Source organism: Nannospalax galili, unplaced genomic scaffold (genome assembly GCF_000622305.1).
Source record: "Nannospalax galili isolate Female #2095 unplaced genomic scaffold, S.galili_v1.0 scaffold777, whole genome shotgun sequence".
In the NCBI taxonomy this organism is placed as follows: Eukaryota; Metazoa; Chordata; class Mammalia; order Rodentia; family Spalacidae; genus Nannospalax; species Nannospalax galili.
Genome location: NW_008341810.1, coordinates 335,897 through 353,840, shown reverse-complemented (window position 1 = coordinate 353,840; position 17,944 = coordinate 335,897).

Genomic DNA, 17,944 nt, shown 5'->3' with positions numbered 1-17,944 from the left:
AGAGTCGTCTGTATCTATATGTGTGAAAATTATCAAAGGCCTCAGCAGGTAGCAGAGAGGTGGTAGAGGAAATGATGCAAGAACAGTTTATGATGGAAGAAAGGGCCCTACACTACTTGGTTGTCTGCTGAGGATGAAACACAGAGATATGCTTTGGAACTGATAACAGGAAGGAGCCCTTGACTCCTGATTGGTCTCAATTCTGGTCAGAGGAGCCTCAAACCCCAGTTTTCCCCCAAAATAGCATTCACTTTGATTTCTAACACTGTGATCCATGCTCAATGCTGAAAGGTGGTGTTCTTTGAAAATAACAAAATGTTCCTTATATGGCTTTCTAGACTAGGATATTAGCCTGCAGCATGTGTGGCATGTTGATTGCTTAAACTGAAACTGCAAAAGGTGAAGGATAATGTCTGCTAAGTGAACCCCTCTCCCGCCTGCGTAAGTAGAGAAAGTAGCTAATGGTGAGAACAGTCTGAGACTTCTTGTGATTTCAGGACTCTGTTCTTTTCCTCAAGGATTTTTCCCCTAATATTAATGTTATTGCATGGAAAGTTAATGGGGTGGGGGTCAATCCTGATTGTACCATTTTTTCCTGAAATGTAATTCTAATTTCCAGATAAGTAAACTGTTTTTATTTTAAAGTTGGTTAAACTGGAAGTCCTACAGGTAATGGTGAAGATAAACAAATATTTTAAAAAGTGAACTGGAGTGATTTATGGGTATATATTTTCACATCTTTACCTTTAAATCCATCAAAAAATCATACAGATCACACTGTGGTTATTTTCTTGATGCTGTGAGAGTTGGAAGATATTTCTCTCTCTCTCTCTCCCTCTCTCTCCCTCTCCCTCCCTCTCCCTCTCCCCCTCCCTCCCTCCCTCCCTCCCTTCTGTGTGTGTTTGTGTGTAGCAGGTGGGATGTGCATACATTATGGTGTACATATGGAAGTGAGAAGACAGCTTTATGAAGTTCTTTCTTTCCTTCCACCATGTGGATCCCAGGGATCAAACTTAGGTTATCAATCTTGGCAGCAAGCTCCTTTAGCTTTTGAGCCATTTTGCCTACTCCCAAATACTTTAAAAATAGTATTTTAATCATATAATTTAGATGTACAATTTTCAAAATTTTACTAGTGGGATAATTTGTGTATTAAAAATTCAGTATTTGCTTTGTTATACATTGCTTTTGACCAAGGAATCTAGGTGGCTCCCTTCTGTACTAGGTTTAGCTGTCAACATTTCTGAGGGCCATGTGAGTCTCTCAAATATAGCAGCTAGCCTCCATACCCTGTATTCACAATCCTAATCATCCTGGCTGAAGTTTTCCTTGAAGTAATCAGCACCACCTCATATGATATATATGTATGTGTGCATGTATTACCTGCTTTTATTAGAAAATAGGAAGATATTTTAACTCAAACATATGGAGGCAATGTTTCAAGGACACAGTGAATCTGACCATCCAAAGCAGCTAACTGGCAGCTTAGTAGTCAAAGCTGGGCAGCCAGGAATCAGATCTGATAGATAGCATGTAACAGCAGCTATTGTAGTGGTCAGCAGTCTTATAGAGAGACTTCTGAGCAGGGAGACAGACAGCAGCAGGCCTTACACACAGAACCAATAGAATTCACACCTGTGGTTGTTTACAAAGGGCAGACAGGACGGGAGAGGAGACATTGTAAATATAGTAGCATTGTAAATATAGTAGCAAGCACCACTGACAATCTTAGAAAAACAGAGCATCATATATGAGTGCCAAATGGTAGGCTTTGAAATTCAGCATCTGATACTAACAAGATGCAATTTAGACAAGTCCTTGGAGGAGAGGAAGAGATGGCAAATAAATTTTGAATCCCTAGCACCTGTGCCAGTTCCTGGCACATATTATGGACTTGGTAAGTGTTTGTGAAATTGAAGCCAACTTATCAAGTTCCTGTGTACAGAAAAGAATAGGAAGCTGTTCTGTGACTCCTAAGGGAGTATCCATAAGAAGATAGATGATTCATTCTGTGGCTCCTTGCTTCATGATCTGGACAGTTCTTTCTCTTCCTCGAACTCCTGATTTTTTCAAACTAGGTAGGAGTGATGGTTATCCACTAGACTTAGATGCAGAAATTGGGAGATAGTAGTTTGGGAGGCATCTTGGACAAAGCCTAGCACACAGGAGATTTTCAGTACTGATTAGTCCTCTCCTGCCCACGTCTCATGCTCTGTCATTCTGCATGACTTTGTTGTATTAGTCTAAAGCAGGAGCGAATGATCTAGGCATCAGTGGCCAGCATCAGCTTGTTTTTGTAAAATAAATTTTACTGGGACAAAAGCATGCCCACTTGTTCATGTATTGGCTCTGGCTAGTTCCACGTCTACATAACTGTAGAGTAGTTACAGCCATGTCTTTATGGGTCAAAAGCCTAAAATACTGCCTGACCCTTTACTACAAAAGTCTTTTGATTTCTAAAGTAATCATTTTAACAAAAGCCAAAATTCAACTGCATTTATTCTATTGATTGATTTAAAATATGGGACGGGGGTATAGAAATGATCAAGATTGTTTGAGATGTTCTGTATGAAATGCTTTGTAAATTCAGTCTTCCAAAAACAATTTATTCACTTCCTTATAAATTGCTTTATCCTATGTTTTAACTGTTTGTATTCTGAATTCTATATTATGTTTCAAATTTGCTTTGTAACTACATTAAAACTATCCCTTAAAAATAAAAAAATAAAATATATCCATTTCAACTGATTCCTATTTATGACTCCCAACATAAAAACCTTTTATATTTGGCAGCTTTAATAGTAAGCTTTAAGCTCTGTGTGCAAATTTGCCACATAGATTCTCTACTCATTCATCTATCCATTCAAGAACAATTTTTGCACATTCTCAAGGGGGTGAAGACACAGACCTTAAAGGTGTCAGTCTTAGAGCTCCATGGGGACTATACTATATATATATATATATATATAGTCACGTGAGAAAACTGAGTTGTAAGAAAATAAATACATATATCATGTACCAGGAAGATGACTCCGAGGAGGGAATGACTATCTGGAATCAAGATTGGCTGAACAGGATTAGCAAGCTCTCTCTTGGAAGAGAGAATGAACTGGGAGATATGGTGGAGGAGGATGGATCTCCTACCACATACCTAGGAAAAGCTCACCCTAGCAAGAGGGAATACCTGGGCTTAGAGCCATGAGCTCAGAAGGAGCTCGGCATGTTCAAGGGTAGGAAATAAGTCTGAGATTCTGTAGTGTGGAGATACTGTTAGAGGTGAGGTCAGAGAACATAGATGAACTGAGTGGAAAGGACTTTGTTTATTGTCTTGGCTGACTAGACTGTTCTCTTTTGTCCCTTCCCAATGCACATATCCGAGTAGTGATCAAGTTCTTTCTGTTCTACATCCTTGATAACTTTGGAATTCGTGCATTATTTTCCTGGTACTCTTGCACATACCATTATGATATCCTTGGGTTATGTCTAGTGTCAGTAAAATGACTTCCTGCCTCCAGGCCGGCTTCCCTTCTGACCATCCTCCACAAAGCTGGCTGCATGTTCTCTCTCCTGCTTAAGTCCCCTGCATTGATTGTGGATATAGTTCCCTATTCTCAGCTTTGCACAGACCTCTGCTTCATGCTTGGCCTCTGCTGGGTCTGGCCTCGATTCCTTTGGGGTTCTACAAAGTTCATTCAAACTCTCAGGATTTAGTCCCTCAAGCCTTCCATGTTCTCACATCCCTCCATCTATCTCTGCATCCTCTTGTGGCTTGGCCAGTTCTACTCAGGTATCAGGGTTTGCTCAATTGTTTTCTTTTCTGCAAAGCTTTTCTTTATGACCTAGGCTGATGTAAAACCATGTATCTGAACTGCTGCTCCTATCAATATTCTTGACTACTAGAATCCCTCACCATGTCTTATGTTTCTCCACAGCCCTGTGTATGAACAATGTCAAGCTTATCTGATTACTTCTATTATCTTTTCTCTCACTGGAATGACAGTTGTCTGATAATAAGCCTTTATTCTGTGCTAAAAGCCAGATACAGTGCTTGGCACAATATATAAATTGACTTATCCCACATGCGTTATAACAAAATACCTACCACTAGATAATCTATAAAAATCCAACATTTAATTCACAATCCTACTAGCTGGGAAAACACAGCTCAGGCCACACACTGGAGAGGGTCCAGTCTCCCTGTTTCCAAGATGGTGCCCTTTCAGAGGGATTAGCACTGTCCTCATATGGAAGAACATAGAGGGGCACGAGAGTTAAACGGTGTGTGAAGCTTCTTTTATAAGGGCTTTACTGAGGTAGAAGAAAACCTTGTAGTCTAATCATCCCTAAAGGCCCTCTTAACACCATCACATCGGTTGTTAGTGTTAATACTTGAGGTTTGGAGATGATGCACTTAAACCACAGCAGAACTAAGTAGTGTCTAGTTAAATGAATGGTCACAGTCACCATGATTATTTGGACAACTACAATAGTTTCCACTCCTGTGTTCTCCAGCTCCTCCCCCCATGATGTTCACTGTGGGATTAACAAAAATGTATAAGGAAAATCTACAACCTAAAAATTGGTGCTTTCTTTTTGTAATTAGGTGAATGCATATCATATCATTGTGTAATAATAATATAGTGTAAACTATTTGCTTGTAATATATACTCAGTGTAGCTCTCTACTTCATATATATAATTTTTTTTCTGTCATGAGCAGGATCATTTTTGGTAGAGTTAGGGGCTGTCTTTTTATACTACACTTTCTCATTTAACTCTCACTTAAAATGCAACATCACCTTAGTAGAGACTGCATTTTAATTCCTCTGAATTTTTTTAAATGAAGGACTCTTAACTTAAAGGTAACAAAATCAACAATATTCATTTTTTTTTCTTTAAAATTAGGTTGAGACTGTTAACTCATTGTGTGCACCAAAACAATTTTCCAAACACACCCTCTAACCTGTCAATAAATATTAAAATTTCCTTTTTCTTGTATTTGGAATAGCTGTTTTAAGATGTGTAACAGATTTTAGCCAGTCTATAGCTAAGGCAGCTTAATCACCAAGTTAAAATAAATCATAATAAATGAAGGGCCTGTGCTTTGTGAAACTACATATCACTTAACAGATGATCCTCAAAAACAACTCCAGTTTAAATCCACATGTAATAATAGTTCACATGACATCTCTAATGTTCTGCAAAAAAGAAAATTAAATACAGGAGCTGTAAAGTAACTGGCCAAATAATCAATTTTCATTTGCCTCTTAACTCAGAGTGAGCTAGATTAGAGAGTAATGAAAGGCCTCCCTTACATAATTTAGCTCCTTATGGCTTTGATTTTTTCCAAATTGCTGCTTTTCTGAAGATCAGACATCTGTAGATGTCATGCTTAATCATGGTGGTTTTTAGAACTAAAATGTGTAATTTCAGAATGAGTAGGGGTTGGGGGTACCTCTTGAGCTTCATGGGCTCCCTGTGGATGATACTTCATTCTTAATTCTCTGATGAGGTGGGAAGCTTTGTCTACAGGAACATGTAGCCTTCTCTGGCTTTAGTTCTTGATGATCTTGAAGATGCCCCATTCTTAATGGGAAATATCTTAGCTGCTTGAAATGCACCCCTTTCACCCACGTTTCTCCTGTCATTGTCTTCCTTAAAATTATTTTTTGAAGTTTTCGTTTGATGATAAATTGAGGCAATTTAAACCTTGTAGAGAAAACACTTGAGTTAATGCCAAAATGATGAGCTGACTGACTGCCCTGTATGCTAGAAGGAAAGATTGGCCAGTCCCCTCATTGAGGATGGGCCAGCATCTCAGTGTGTTAGTGGAGGAATCCTTGGTGCTCCTGTGTTCTCCTATGGGTTCTGTGCTCTTCCTTTGTCTAAATAATTATGCTTTTGGAGTACAGCAGTCTTCATTGTTTATTCACCAAAAATTAAATCCCTTTTCTGGGTCTGACACAGTAGTAGGAGCTGAGGATACCAGGAGATAAACCCTCTTGCAGCCCCCTTCAAGATAAGAGTCGGTTCTTGAGTAAACACAAAGCAAATGGAGATGAAAAATGCCCGACTCTGAAGGCTGTGAAATATATATGCAATGAATGCCTGAGTCTGGGGCAAGGCTGGTCTGTGCCTCAAGGATGCTATGCAGATAGAGTTTCTCTAAGGAGGTGATGTTAAGCCAAGATGGGAAAGATGAGGACACAACCAAGTTAAGATATCGGGGAGGAAAATTGTAGGCGGAGGAGGAAGTTTGAATGACCAAGAGGCTTGGACAAATTTACTTGGCTGGAGGGTAGGTAATGAAGGGTGGGGCAATAGAAGATTGGCAAGGAGTTGAGGGTTGTCCATTGAAGGAGCACTTGTAAGGCTTAGATTTCTAAATTTAATGAGAAATCACTCTTTCCATAATGGCCAAGTCTCATTTTCTTTCCCAGTCATAAAATATTTATATAATTGCTTTTTTATTTTCATTTCCTCTCAAGTAGTAATTATTGACCACATATTCTGCATTATCCAGAATACTGCCTTTCTGAAGATTAAGGTCCCAGTGGGTAGCAGGATAGCAACCTAACAATACACAACTTAGAACATTACAGAATAAAATTCAACAAATATCAGCCCACAGCACCAAAACTCAGTAATAATGTGAAGTGAGATTTGGCACAACTGATGTTAGTGTGTTACCTGTGTTTCCTTCTCCAATATTATGTTCATGTGAGAATCTCATTATAAAGTAACCATTTTATGATGGTTCAGAATGAGTTTATTCAGTTGCATAGCTTTCACAGTGTTTTGTTTTCTTTTTCTGTCTTCAGTGTCAGATACAGAAACTGGGAAGTATTATTACATTAGTGTGATTCCACATTTTATATGATGGGTTGATAACCACTTGTCATTATTTTACAGTAGTGGACTCACTGTTTTAAAAGTACTGGCATTATGCTGGGCGTGATGGCACATGCCTAGTACTTGGGAAACAGAGGCAGGTGGATTTCTGTGTGACTTAGGCCAGCCTGGTCTACATAGTGAGTTCTAGGCTAGCTGGGGCTAAAGGGAAACACTGTCTCAAAAATAAGAAACAAAATAAAACAAAAAACAAAAGCAATGTACAGACATGTTATCCTGACAAGCTGACAATCTTGTTCTACTGACAAGCTATCCTGATGGGAACTGATCTCAATGCCGACATAGGGACAGGACTCCTTAAGGAGTTGGCAAGTGAGCCAAGACTTGAAAGTGAGCATTATCCAGGGCAGCAAGGAAAGAATGAAGGCCGGGCAGGGTACACCAAGCTGCAGATGGAAAAGGGGATTGGGGAAGATGTGTCTTTCCAGAGATGTCATAATCACATACATCAGAAAGTTGCTCAAGGGACAACACAAGATTGCTCAGTAGAAACATTCAGGAGGCTTGAGGGCCTGACTCAAAAATAATAGAATTGCCAAATTTTCTTGGAGTCTGTTTATGTCTTTTTTTTAAAAAAAATAACTTTTACAAGAACTTTGAGAATTTCATGCATGCATATCAGGTGTTTTGATCAAATCCATGCCCACTCCCTCCCTTCCAACACCTCCCATATCTCCCTATCATTTTTTCTTTTGTTTTTTCCTTCTTTCGTCTATTTATTTTTATGGAGCTTTTGGGTACTCTAACATTCCCCCCTCTGAAGAGGTAGACCTAAAATCTTTTAAGGATTAGATACAAGCTCCCAAATACTTTTGACATTTTTGGCCTTTGGAACAGAGTATGTTGCTAACAGTCCAAAGGACATTTTGACTTTTAGCCAAGAAACTGGCTAATTTTCTTTGGGGTCTTTTTACCCTAACTGCTTAGTCAATTCCTACCTCCTATTCTTAACATGCCATCATCTGAAGGGGTTATTTATGTCTTAATAGAAATAGATGTATTAAGGAAGGGCCCACAGAAATTCTAATTTAACTTCCTATTTAATGCACAAGTAAACTTTTTCACAAGAGCCGAAGTGGTTCATCCAAAGCCAGACACAGTTAATCCAGTACTTTTGTACCAGTGATGCAAACATAAAACAAGTACAATTGAAGTAAGGCTTATATTTCAGGAAGCTCCCCACTTCTTTGCTGTTATTTTTTTCTTTGTATCCATCATGACACACATACACCCTTATTTCCACCAAGGTTGGGGTGCTATCATTTCCAGACATGACTAATATCTTCCAAGAGAGCTCACACTACAGAGAAAATGCTTGAAAACCTGGAAGGTCACAGATATTTAAAAGCCTACTTATGTAGCTGAGGGCTAGAGTTGTAGAAAATTGGGCAAACATAAACTCATAAACCCTATTGACTATAGCATTAATTATTAAATCATTTTGAAAGACAATTGGCATGTGTATGGCTGGGGGTCGAGGAGGGAATGAAAAAGCAACAGTAACAAAACCAACAAAAATCATTGGTTTCATGGAGTAGAAGAGACATTTATACACATATACGTATACAAAAACATGACATATCTGCACATGTATGTATATCCATTTCTAAGTAAAAGTCTCAATTTAGTCTCACAATTGTGTGCAAGTGACTTGTTTAAGAATGATTAGTACTACAGATGGTAATGAAAATTGAGAATGTGTTCATGCCCATTAATTGGAAAGTATAGAACAGAGCTGTACTATATTACAACGCTGCAGGGAATTATAGCTACATATAACAAAGTAGATAAATCTCACCTACAATAGGTTAAAACAGAAAAGATAGTTTTAAAAGATTACATAAAAGTATTATCTTTTAATAAAATGTACCATATTCTAAGTGATACCAGTTACTGTTTGGTGACACATATGTTTTTGATAAAGACAAAAATAGAGGCTCACCTGCTTGATAAATATTTCATTTATATATCAAAGAAGGGTATACTTATAGCTTTAAATATGTATTATATATATAAAATTTGAGGGGTAGATACATATAGTTTTTGTTCAGTATTGATTATGTGTCTTTGATATATATCATATAATATATACATGTATTATATTAACCAAAATAGTGTAAGAGAATATATAACAAAAGAATAAATACAGAAACATAATGACAGCATAATGTGATATCTTCAGTGCATTTCCAGAAATACTAGAACAGTATCAGTGGCACAGATAGGTGCATTGAAAGCTGAGAACATGATGAGAACATCAGACCCCGACCTTCCGGCTTTTAGCTTAGGGCTCCATTGGCTCTATGTTTCACAATTCTAGAGGACCCCAGTTAAACTGAAGTCTATGCTAGGAGTTTGCAGATATTTATTTATAAAGGTCCATGTATTCGTTCTGAGACTGGTCTAGTGAAGGACACCCGATTTGGTGATTCTAAACAAACTAATGCATTCGCTCACAGTTCTCAAAGCTAGAAGTCCCATCTGAAAGTATCTGAGAGGTCATGTTCCAGCAGAGACAATGGCCAGGATCATCTCCTGCATCTTTCAACTTATAGTGTCACTGGTGAGCCTGGCACATGTACTCAGTGTGTGTCTGCAGCATTCCTGCCTCCATTGAGTGTCACTGTCTTCTCTTCATGTGCATAGCCTCCGTTTTCTTCTGTTAAAAAGAGCTGATGTCATTTCAAGCCACCAAATAAACCAAGATAATATTATCTCAAGACAAAAAAAAATGAATTAGATCTGCAAATGAGGTCACAGCCACAGTTAGAGAGTGGCTTTGTCCTGGAGAAATCACCATCCATCCACTTCTACCAGCTACAAAGCAAATACTCCAGGTATGTGAACCATGTGATGTCTGTCACACTAGTAAGCCCTGCTATGGACCCCTAAAAGTCACCAATAATACAGAAACAGAGGGACGGGAGTCTGTTTTACTTCATTTTATATCGGGTAGTGGCTGGATTTGTCTGAGGTCATAGTGCTGAATTTTTGAGTCCTATCTATGCAATGAGCACCACATGCGTTGGGTGGGTCATGGGACCTATTAGGGCATTACTGATGGAGCATCATAAAGCCTAGTCTCTAAGGCCAGTGAGGTGGGGCTAGTGAAGCTATGCACAGAAATAAATTCTGTTGTTGGGATTCATTTTTTATTCTGGGAGTCTTGTAAGAATCTGCTAACCCTGAGGGTAAGATCACTGATTTGTGGCAGCTACATCTTCGATGTACTCACATATGCTAAAGTACAAGCAACCTGGTAGGTTTGGCAGAAGGCTATTTGAAAGGGAGGAAATCAGATGAAGTATCAGCTAGATACAAACCTATATTAGTCTCTCATGGAATCAAAGACTGACATTCTCTCACTGAAGAGTGGAGAATCTGCCTTGACGATGATTTCCGCTTCCTAGATAGCATGATATAGCCTTGTTTAAAGAGTTACCACCTGGGGACAGCCAGGAGAGGCAGGATAGGATGGTTCTAAGAAGGAACTGATGCAGAGTATAATGTTACATTCCATTAGGGACCAGAAGCATTTTTTAATTAAAAGAATCCTATGCAATCCTTCAGTCTTTGGGAGCTTTGGGACTAATATAGAAGAGCCTGGTTCTATTTTGAATGGTGGATTAATTGGGGCTGATATTTATGCTCATGCATAATGATATTGAAGAGTAAAGATAATGATCAAACGTGACCTAAAATTTATGTTAAAAATTAGTAAATAGCATCTATTGAGCATTACTACACACCAGGTGCCATGGTAAGTAGCCTTAAAAAAGTAGTTGTTTGGCGTAGGTGTATTTTCTCCAGCTCAGTGGTTTTTTTCCAGGATCATCTCTAATGATTAGTGATCCCACAGGAGTAGTCTAAGGTGCTGAGAGATCCTGCTCTGATCTGATGAGACAGTCCTGTTGCTGACCTCATGTTACTGATGAGAAAGCAGGCTTTGAAGGTTTATATGCTATCTAAAATAGCTGAGTCTGATTCCACTATTTTGACCCTTAACTTTTATCATAGACTGTGAGAATTTGAAAGGTACCTGGTAAGACAGCATATATGAGCCTGATTTTGAAAAGATATGCCAAGTGGTCGGGAAAGCAAAATCTGTATTTATGGAGCATGTAACATGTGTAAAGCATTGTGCTAGATCCTGTTATATACTTTGTAAGTGCTTTATGTGTTTATGTGGGTACCAATGGGTCCAGTTCCACAAGCAGAAGGCTGAGACCCAGAGTGATATGAGATTATATTTAAGTGCATAGTTGTAAATGGGAGAGTAAGACCTTAAATTCAGTTGCTTTTGACTCTAGAACCCATTGACTTGTTATGGTGTTATTCCATTTTTTGGACAAGTAGCATATCTGATATCTGCAGAGGGGCCTAAGGAAGTTTATTCTTATTTTTAAAGTAAAAAATTCTGTGTATGAGTGTTTTCTGAATGGAATGCTCGAAGAGGCCAGAGGAAAGTGTTGCATCCCTTGGAGCTGGAGTTATGAATGGTTGTCCTCCATGTGGGTCTTGGGAACTGAACCTGCATCCTCCGCAAGAGCAGACAGTGCTCTGAACTCATGAGCCATCTCCCCAGCCCCTATTCCTATTTATTCTCAATGCCAATTTCTTCTGAGAGGATTGTTTCGAGGAGTAAACCAGATCCACAAAATTGGGGGCTATCAATGGACTTCTATATTTCCAACCCCACGAATAATAATTCCTCAAAGTGTAAAACAGCAGGAGAGAAAAGCAAAGTTGGGAGTAAGTTAATTCTCTGCTTTGTTAACCATTAGGGCAGTCCCATTTATTTGAACAAACTGCAGAGCATATTTCGAAAGATGAGACTATAAAATTGCTTAATTGTTAAAATAAATATAAAATTTCTTTGTTTGAAATGCATTGTGAAGAATGAGACTCCTGAAATTTATAGTAATGAATGAAACTATTGGGGCATAGCCATTAGGGCAATATGAAATTTATATTATTTGAAGGGGAACCGTTTATATAACTTCTTAATGGGTCTGCCATTTATGATTCAATAGTCCCTTCCCCATTAAAAATAAATTGCATTTTTCATTATGGACTATTATCTTTCCTTCTGTTGATTTTGTAAGAGTTCTATAATTTGCTCTATATTAAAAAGAATAATAAATGAGTTTAATATCTATAAGCTTCTTAACACTTTCCCCTTTTCATGGCACTATTCAAAAAATCGGTTCCTGCAGTCTTCCTAAACTGATATATAGAACCATTTCTGTTTGAAATTTGAAAAACAAGCTGATACTGAAGTGACAACATTCAGTCCTTCCTGTGTTAAACTTATTGGTAACAGAATTAGTATTGTAATGAAATTGTTTTTTCCATATGGTCAATACTGTTGTATCATATCACTGTGATTTCCTTTTTCTTGAGATGGACATGAATTTCACTTTTTTATTATATTATTTTAGACCTATTTATCTGAAGGTAAAGATAGTGTCCTTTCTATGACCTGTATCCACACATTTTTCTGTTAGGTTGAGAGGTAGACAGCTGCAGAAGGAAAGAGCAAGGTGACATCACTTCACAGTTTATCCTCTTTAAACCTACTGCATGTCTGTGTGTGAGTGGCAGGCAGTCTCATAACATGTACACTGACTTTCACTTCTTTCCTCCCCAAAGTGTATTAGTTTTAGCAGCAGTGACTACACAGAAAAATTATCACTGAGGGTAGGTACTTTATAAATGAAGAGGATTATTTGGCTAATGATTCTAGCTGCTGGGGTTTCAAACATCAAGGCTCCAGGATCCTGGCCAGGGCCTCCTTGTCTGTGCCACAACATGGTGGAGATGTACAAAGAGAAATGGTTGTATGCACTAAATGGAAAGATTATGTAGCACAAGAAGCAGGAGCGAGGCTTACGTGTAACTGTTAATGGGACTTCCTGAGAGAGCAAGACTATGCTGATCTACAAAAGCACCATTTTCCCTTAAAGACCTAAGCATGCCCCCTGAGGTCCCTCCTTTAACATTCTACCTCTCTTCAACATGCCAAACTTCCAGTATAAGGTCCAGGACCCTCTCAAACCATAACCAAGCCAAAGCACCTTCCATTCTGACCTTTTCCAAAACCTCATTGTGCTGGTTATCGGCCACCACATGACTTCCCACCCGATTCTTTAATCCTTTCTGGTCTCCACACATTCATTTCTCACCAATTTCCTTATCACAGCCAGCTGGTCCTAGTAGTTTTCCTTCTACCTCCTGCAATTCCTTGGCCTAAGTTTTCTTCTAGTTATTCTCTGTCCTAGTTCACTTTGACTATCAACAGTTGACATGGACTAGAGTCACCAGAGAAAGGAGCCTTAACTGAAGGATTTCCCAGATCAGATTGGCCTGTAGCCATGTATGTGTGGGGGTTGACCTTGATTGATACTTGATGTATGAGAACTCAGACCATTGTGGGTGGTAGCATTCCCTGGACTGTTGGTCCTACAGCATGTAAGAAAGCAACCTAAGCAAGGGTCTGTGAGCGAACCAGCATGCAGCATTCCTCCATGGTTTTTACTTCAAATTCATTCTTGAGTTCCTGTTCTGACTTCTTTCAATGATGGAGTATGACCTGGAAGTATAAAACAAGTGACCCCTGCACCCCTCCTCCCCTAAGCTGCTTTTGGTCAGAGTGTTTTATCACAGCAATGGAAAGGAAACTAGATTTCTGTTGCATGTCTATCTAGCTCTTTATTCTCTGCAAATTAACTGGATTATCACTTTCCTAGAAAGGCTTTCCATGAATAGTCTCTTGTACGGGGAGTTTCTCAGCATCCACTCTCAGACTGTTTTATTCACTTATAACACACTTGTAAGTGTACATTTATCTATTTCCTTGTTTCTTAATTCTATTTTTATTGTGTTTTTATGTATTGAATACAATAAATCTTAGTCATATTTAGACCCCATCCCTCATCCCTGCCCACCATCCCCCCTGCCACAATATAACATATTTCTGTCATATGTTAAAGTCTATCAAGTCAAGCTTTTGTACCCAGATGTCCTTTGGTGCAAGAACATCCAGTGGAGTCTAGTCAGCCTACCTAGAGTCATTCCCTTAAAGAAGATATATTCTCCCTCACCCAGCAGTAATTAGTTCCTTGGCTAAGGTCAGGACCTGCTACCCATTTTCCCAGTTCTATGATGGGATTTTGTTGATTGAGTCAACATGGGTCTTGTGCATGCTGTCACCATTATTTGCAACTTCATATGAGCAAGTTTCCAGAGGCTCGAAAGCCTCTGTTTCCTTGTGTTCATGCACCAACCATGTCTGTTAAAATATTTCCACTCCCTCCTGCACAATGACCCCTGAGCCATAGGAGGGTGAGGTTTTACATAGGAGTCCTATCCAGGGACATGCACTCTGCAGTCTCTTCTCTACCCCCTGGTCAGTTGTGGTCTTCTGTGTGCATGGCACTATGTTGCATAAGGAAGCTTCACTTGTAAGAGTTGAGGGATGCATTAGTATTCCCTCTACTCCGTGTTCTGGTATGTTCCATGAGCCTTAGGTGTAGAGGTTCCTCTGTAGATGTGTCATTTAGGACTGGGCATCTCTCAGACACATTTCATCCATTTGAGACCAGTTGTGAAACTTTGTAACAACCTCCAAGTATTGGAAAAAGAAACTGCTTTAATGAGTGGTATATGGTATACTTGTCTATGAATATAAGGATCCATATATAGCATACAATAAAAAATTTCATTTGTCTAGAGATATGACAGAGATAGTTTTTCTTTTCTAGGATCTATGACCTGTCCAGTCATGTGTATTTGGCTTTATTTAACCCATGAGTTACCTCCCATTGGGAAGGCATTAAGTCAAATTAGATATTGTTGATTACCCCCTAGATAAAAGTGCCACTACTTTACCACTATAGTTTGTTGTGCCATTGTTGTAGTTATCAGGCTTTGAAACTGGGGTTGGACCGTTGATTGATTTTCTCCCTTAGCAGCTTGCATAGTGTCCTCTAGAACTATGAGAGCTAGTCTTCAGGAAGGAAGCTTCCAGGCCAGTTCTGGCTCCATTGTTCCAATTCCTATGACCGACGTATGTCCTGCTTCAGCAATGCCATCTTACCTTCAATTTCTGGGAAGTAATCAATGGCCATGGCAATAGCCTTTGTTGTTTTGGGAGTCCCTGGGTCTGCCCTGACCAACAACTAAAGGGCGGTTTCTCCTGTGTGGCACTATGTTTCTTGTCATATAGCCTTCAGGTACACACACACTTATGTTCAGATATTGTTTGCATATTTTTCAGTCTTTAATTAAGACATTTCCCTTTGGTTTTTCACACTACCTAAGTTTTATTTATCTCTCTTCTTTTTCTCCTGTCTAACCTCCATCCTCACTCATTTAAAGTGCTCCCATTTTTCCCTTCATAAGACTGTCTCCTATTATCTCCCCTCTCTTGAGTTCCTTCTTCTTCTTTACCTCCATGGTTCCTTGTATGTCCTTCCCTCTTTCCTTTCCCATTGAATACCCCCATTTTCCCCTTGGTAACATCTGTTTCCTACTATCCCCCTCTCTCGGCCTATTTCTTTCCCTTCACTTCTGTGCTTCCTTTCCATTTTCCTGACTCCTTTCATAACATCAGGATATAAACTCAAATAGAAGGATTTGATGCTAAGATCCGCAAATAAGGGAGAACATTGCAGGGTGTGGTGGCTCACATCTTTAATTCCAGCCCTGGGGAGGCAGAATAACCAGATCTCTCTGTGTGGTCTAAGCCAGCTGGGGCTACAGAGTGAGACCCTGTCTGAAAACGTTAAAAATAAATAGAAACAGTCTCTTGTTCTATTAGACTTCATGGGTGACAGGACGACAGCATTTTGTTTTTGTAATTTGCTTCTCTGTATTCAGTATTACTTTGGTTCTAAACTTAGCAAAGTTCACCAGAAACATTTGTGAAATGAATAAATGGAATATTATGCTCTCTGACGATAAATAAAGTTGTTCTACAAACATGAGGTGCAGCCACAGTTCATAAATGACCAGAGCACTCAACATTTCTGTTAATTCTGTCCTCTCTGCATAGATTTCCTGCAGAACCTTTTTCCCATTCCTCATTCAGTTATCCAAAAAAGCACTTTTTTCCAAACATGTCCAGAGGTTCACGTAATAGATCCAGCAGCTGAGTGCGAGCCATGCACATATTTTGACATCCTTAAAATCCCATTGTCACAATGGTTCAATTAAGTTCGTATCTATACCATCCTATAGCTGAGGCACTCTATGGGGGCTTTAAGGATGTGATTTTGTGTTCATCAGGGGGCAGAGGATGGAAGAAAAGAACTTGTGTTTAACCTAGAAACACCAAGACTTGGCAATTTATATTATTCAATTCTCTATCTCTTTCTCTTTTCTTTTCCTTTCTCTTTTTAATGAGACACAGTGTCTGACCCAGAAATCACCATGTAGCTCAAACTAGCCTCAGATTAGCAGGAATTATCTTCCCTCAGCCTCTTGAATGATGGCATTACAGGTATGAGATTGGCTTGCATTGTTTCCAAAGCCCTTTCAATGACTGTATGAAAACATGTGTTTGTTGAAGCAGTAGAGGACCAGCAGTAGAGGGTAGAGTTCCCATGGTTAAGTATTAGTATCAATAGAGTTATTTTAATAGCTTCAACTTCTGGTAATAATGACATTTATCACTATTCTAACAAAAAATAATTTTCTAACTAAAAAAATGTTTTTTGAGACAGGGTCTCCCTGTATCTCTAGCCCCAGCCGGCCTGGAACTTACTATGTAGACCAGACTGGCCTCAAGCTCAGAGAGATCTGCCTTTCTCTTCCTCATTAGTACTGGGATTAAAGGCATGTGCCACCATGCTTGGCAGTTTTCCCATTATTATAAATATGGGAACTTCTAATATGCAGAAGGGATAATACAACCTACAACACAGCCATCATTTGTTTCCTGAGTGTGAACCTAGTCTCATTTAATGTTTAATCTCTAGCACTCCCTGTAATGTGGGCACATGAGAACAATGTAAATATTGCTGAGTAAACAACCTACACACTGCCTATGCCAACAATTTGACATATTTCTCTTTATGTGTATAAAATTCCACATAAATCATAAGCGTAAAGGGATGCCTTGGCTCCATGCTCAGGTAATTTTAAACACTATAGACGATGAAACTATCCTCTTCTAGCCAACGACTTCCTCTGAGTACCCCACAGGTTAAAAGTATGTAGTACATATGTTAAATTTCATTTTGAGTTTTAAAGTAACACTTTACCCTAAGCTATTTCCATTTGTGAAATTTTAACAGTACAATTCTGGTGAAAGTTCTTCATAATTTATTGTAATAATCTTAGAAGAATTTCTGATCTTTGAGTCTCTCTTTTGAGATCCTAACCTCAAAAGTAGCATGAAATGCACACAAATACTTATGGAAAGTGATATTCATTGCAACACTATATATTCCAGCAGAAGAATAGACGTAAGTGTTGAACCCTGGAGAAATGAGCTTTGATAATGGCACCTTCATAAGATAAACTGTCATGCAGCCATTAAAATGACATCTATTCATGCTTTTTATATGGCGCATGGAAACTCAGTACTTTTTGAAGTGTATCCTAACCTGAAGCACTTCCTAGATGATCATATGTTCATTCACTGGAGAACATGTTCTATGGAACATGTGCAATACAGAACATAGAAATTGGAAACAGGCCAACAAAAAGTTGTATAGTTTCACTGAGAGGAGAGTCAGGGAAATAGTAAAAAGAATAAGTCCTTGTTAGAATGTCTGCAGCATTCCTGGGGCCTCGAGATGTAAGATCAGAAAACAAACTTCAGTGCAAATCATTCATATCATGTGCACAATACAAAAAATGTAGTTATAGTAAAGTTTGAACCGATATAACAAATCCAATATAGTTGGTGGATAAATGGTGGTGGATAGGTCCTTGGGCTTCTGAGGTCTATATAGCTTGTCTTATAAGAGAGATGGCAGTTTCAGGGCAAGGTGTGGAGTCTATTACATCTTTATGTATTGCCACTA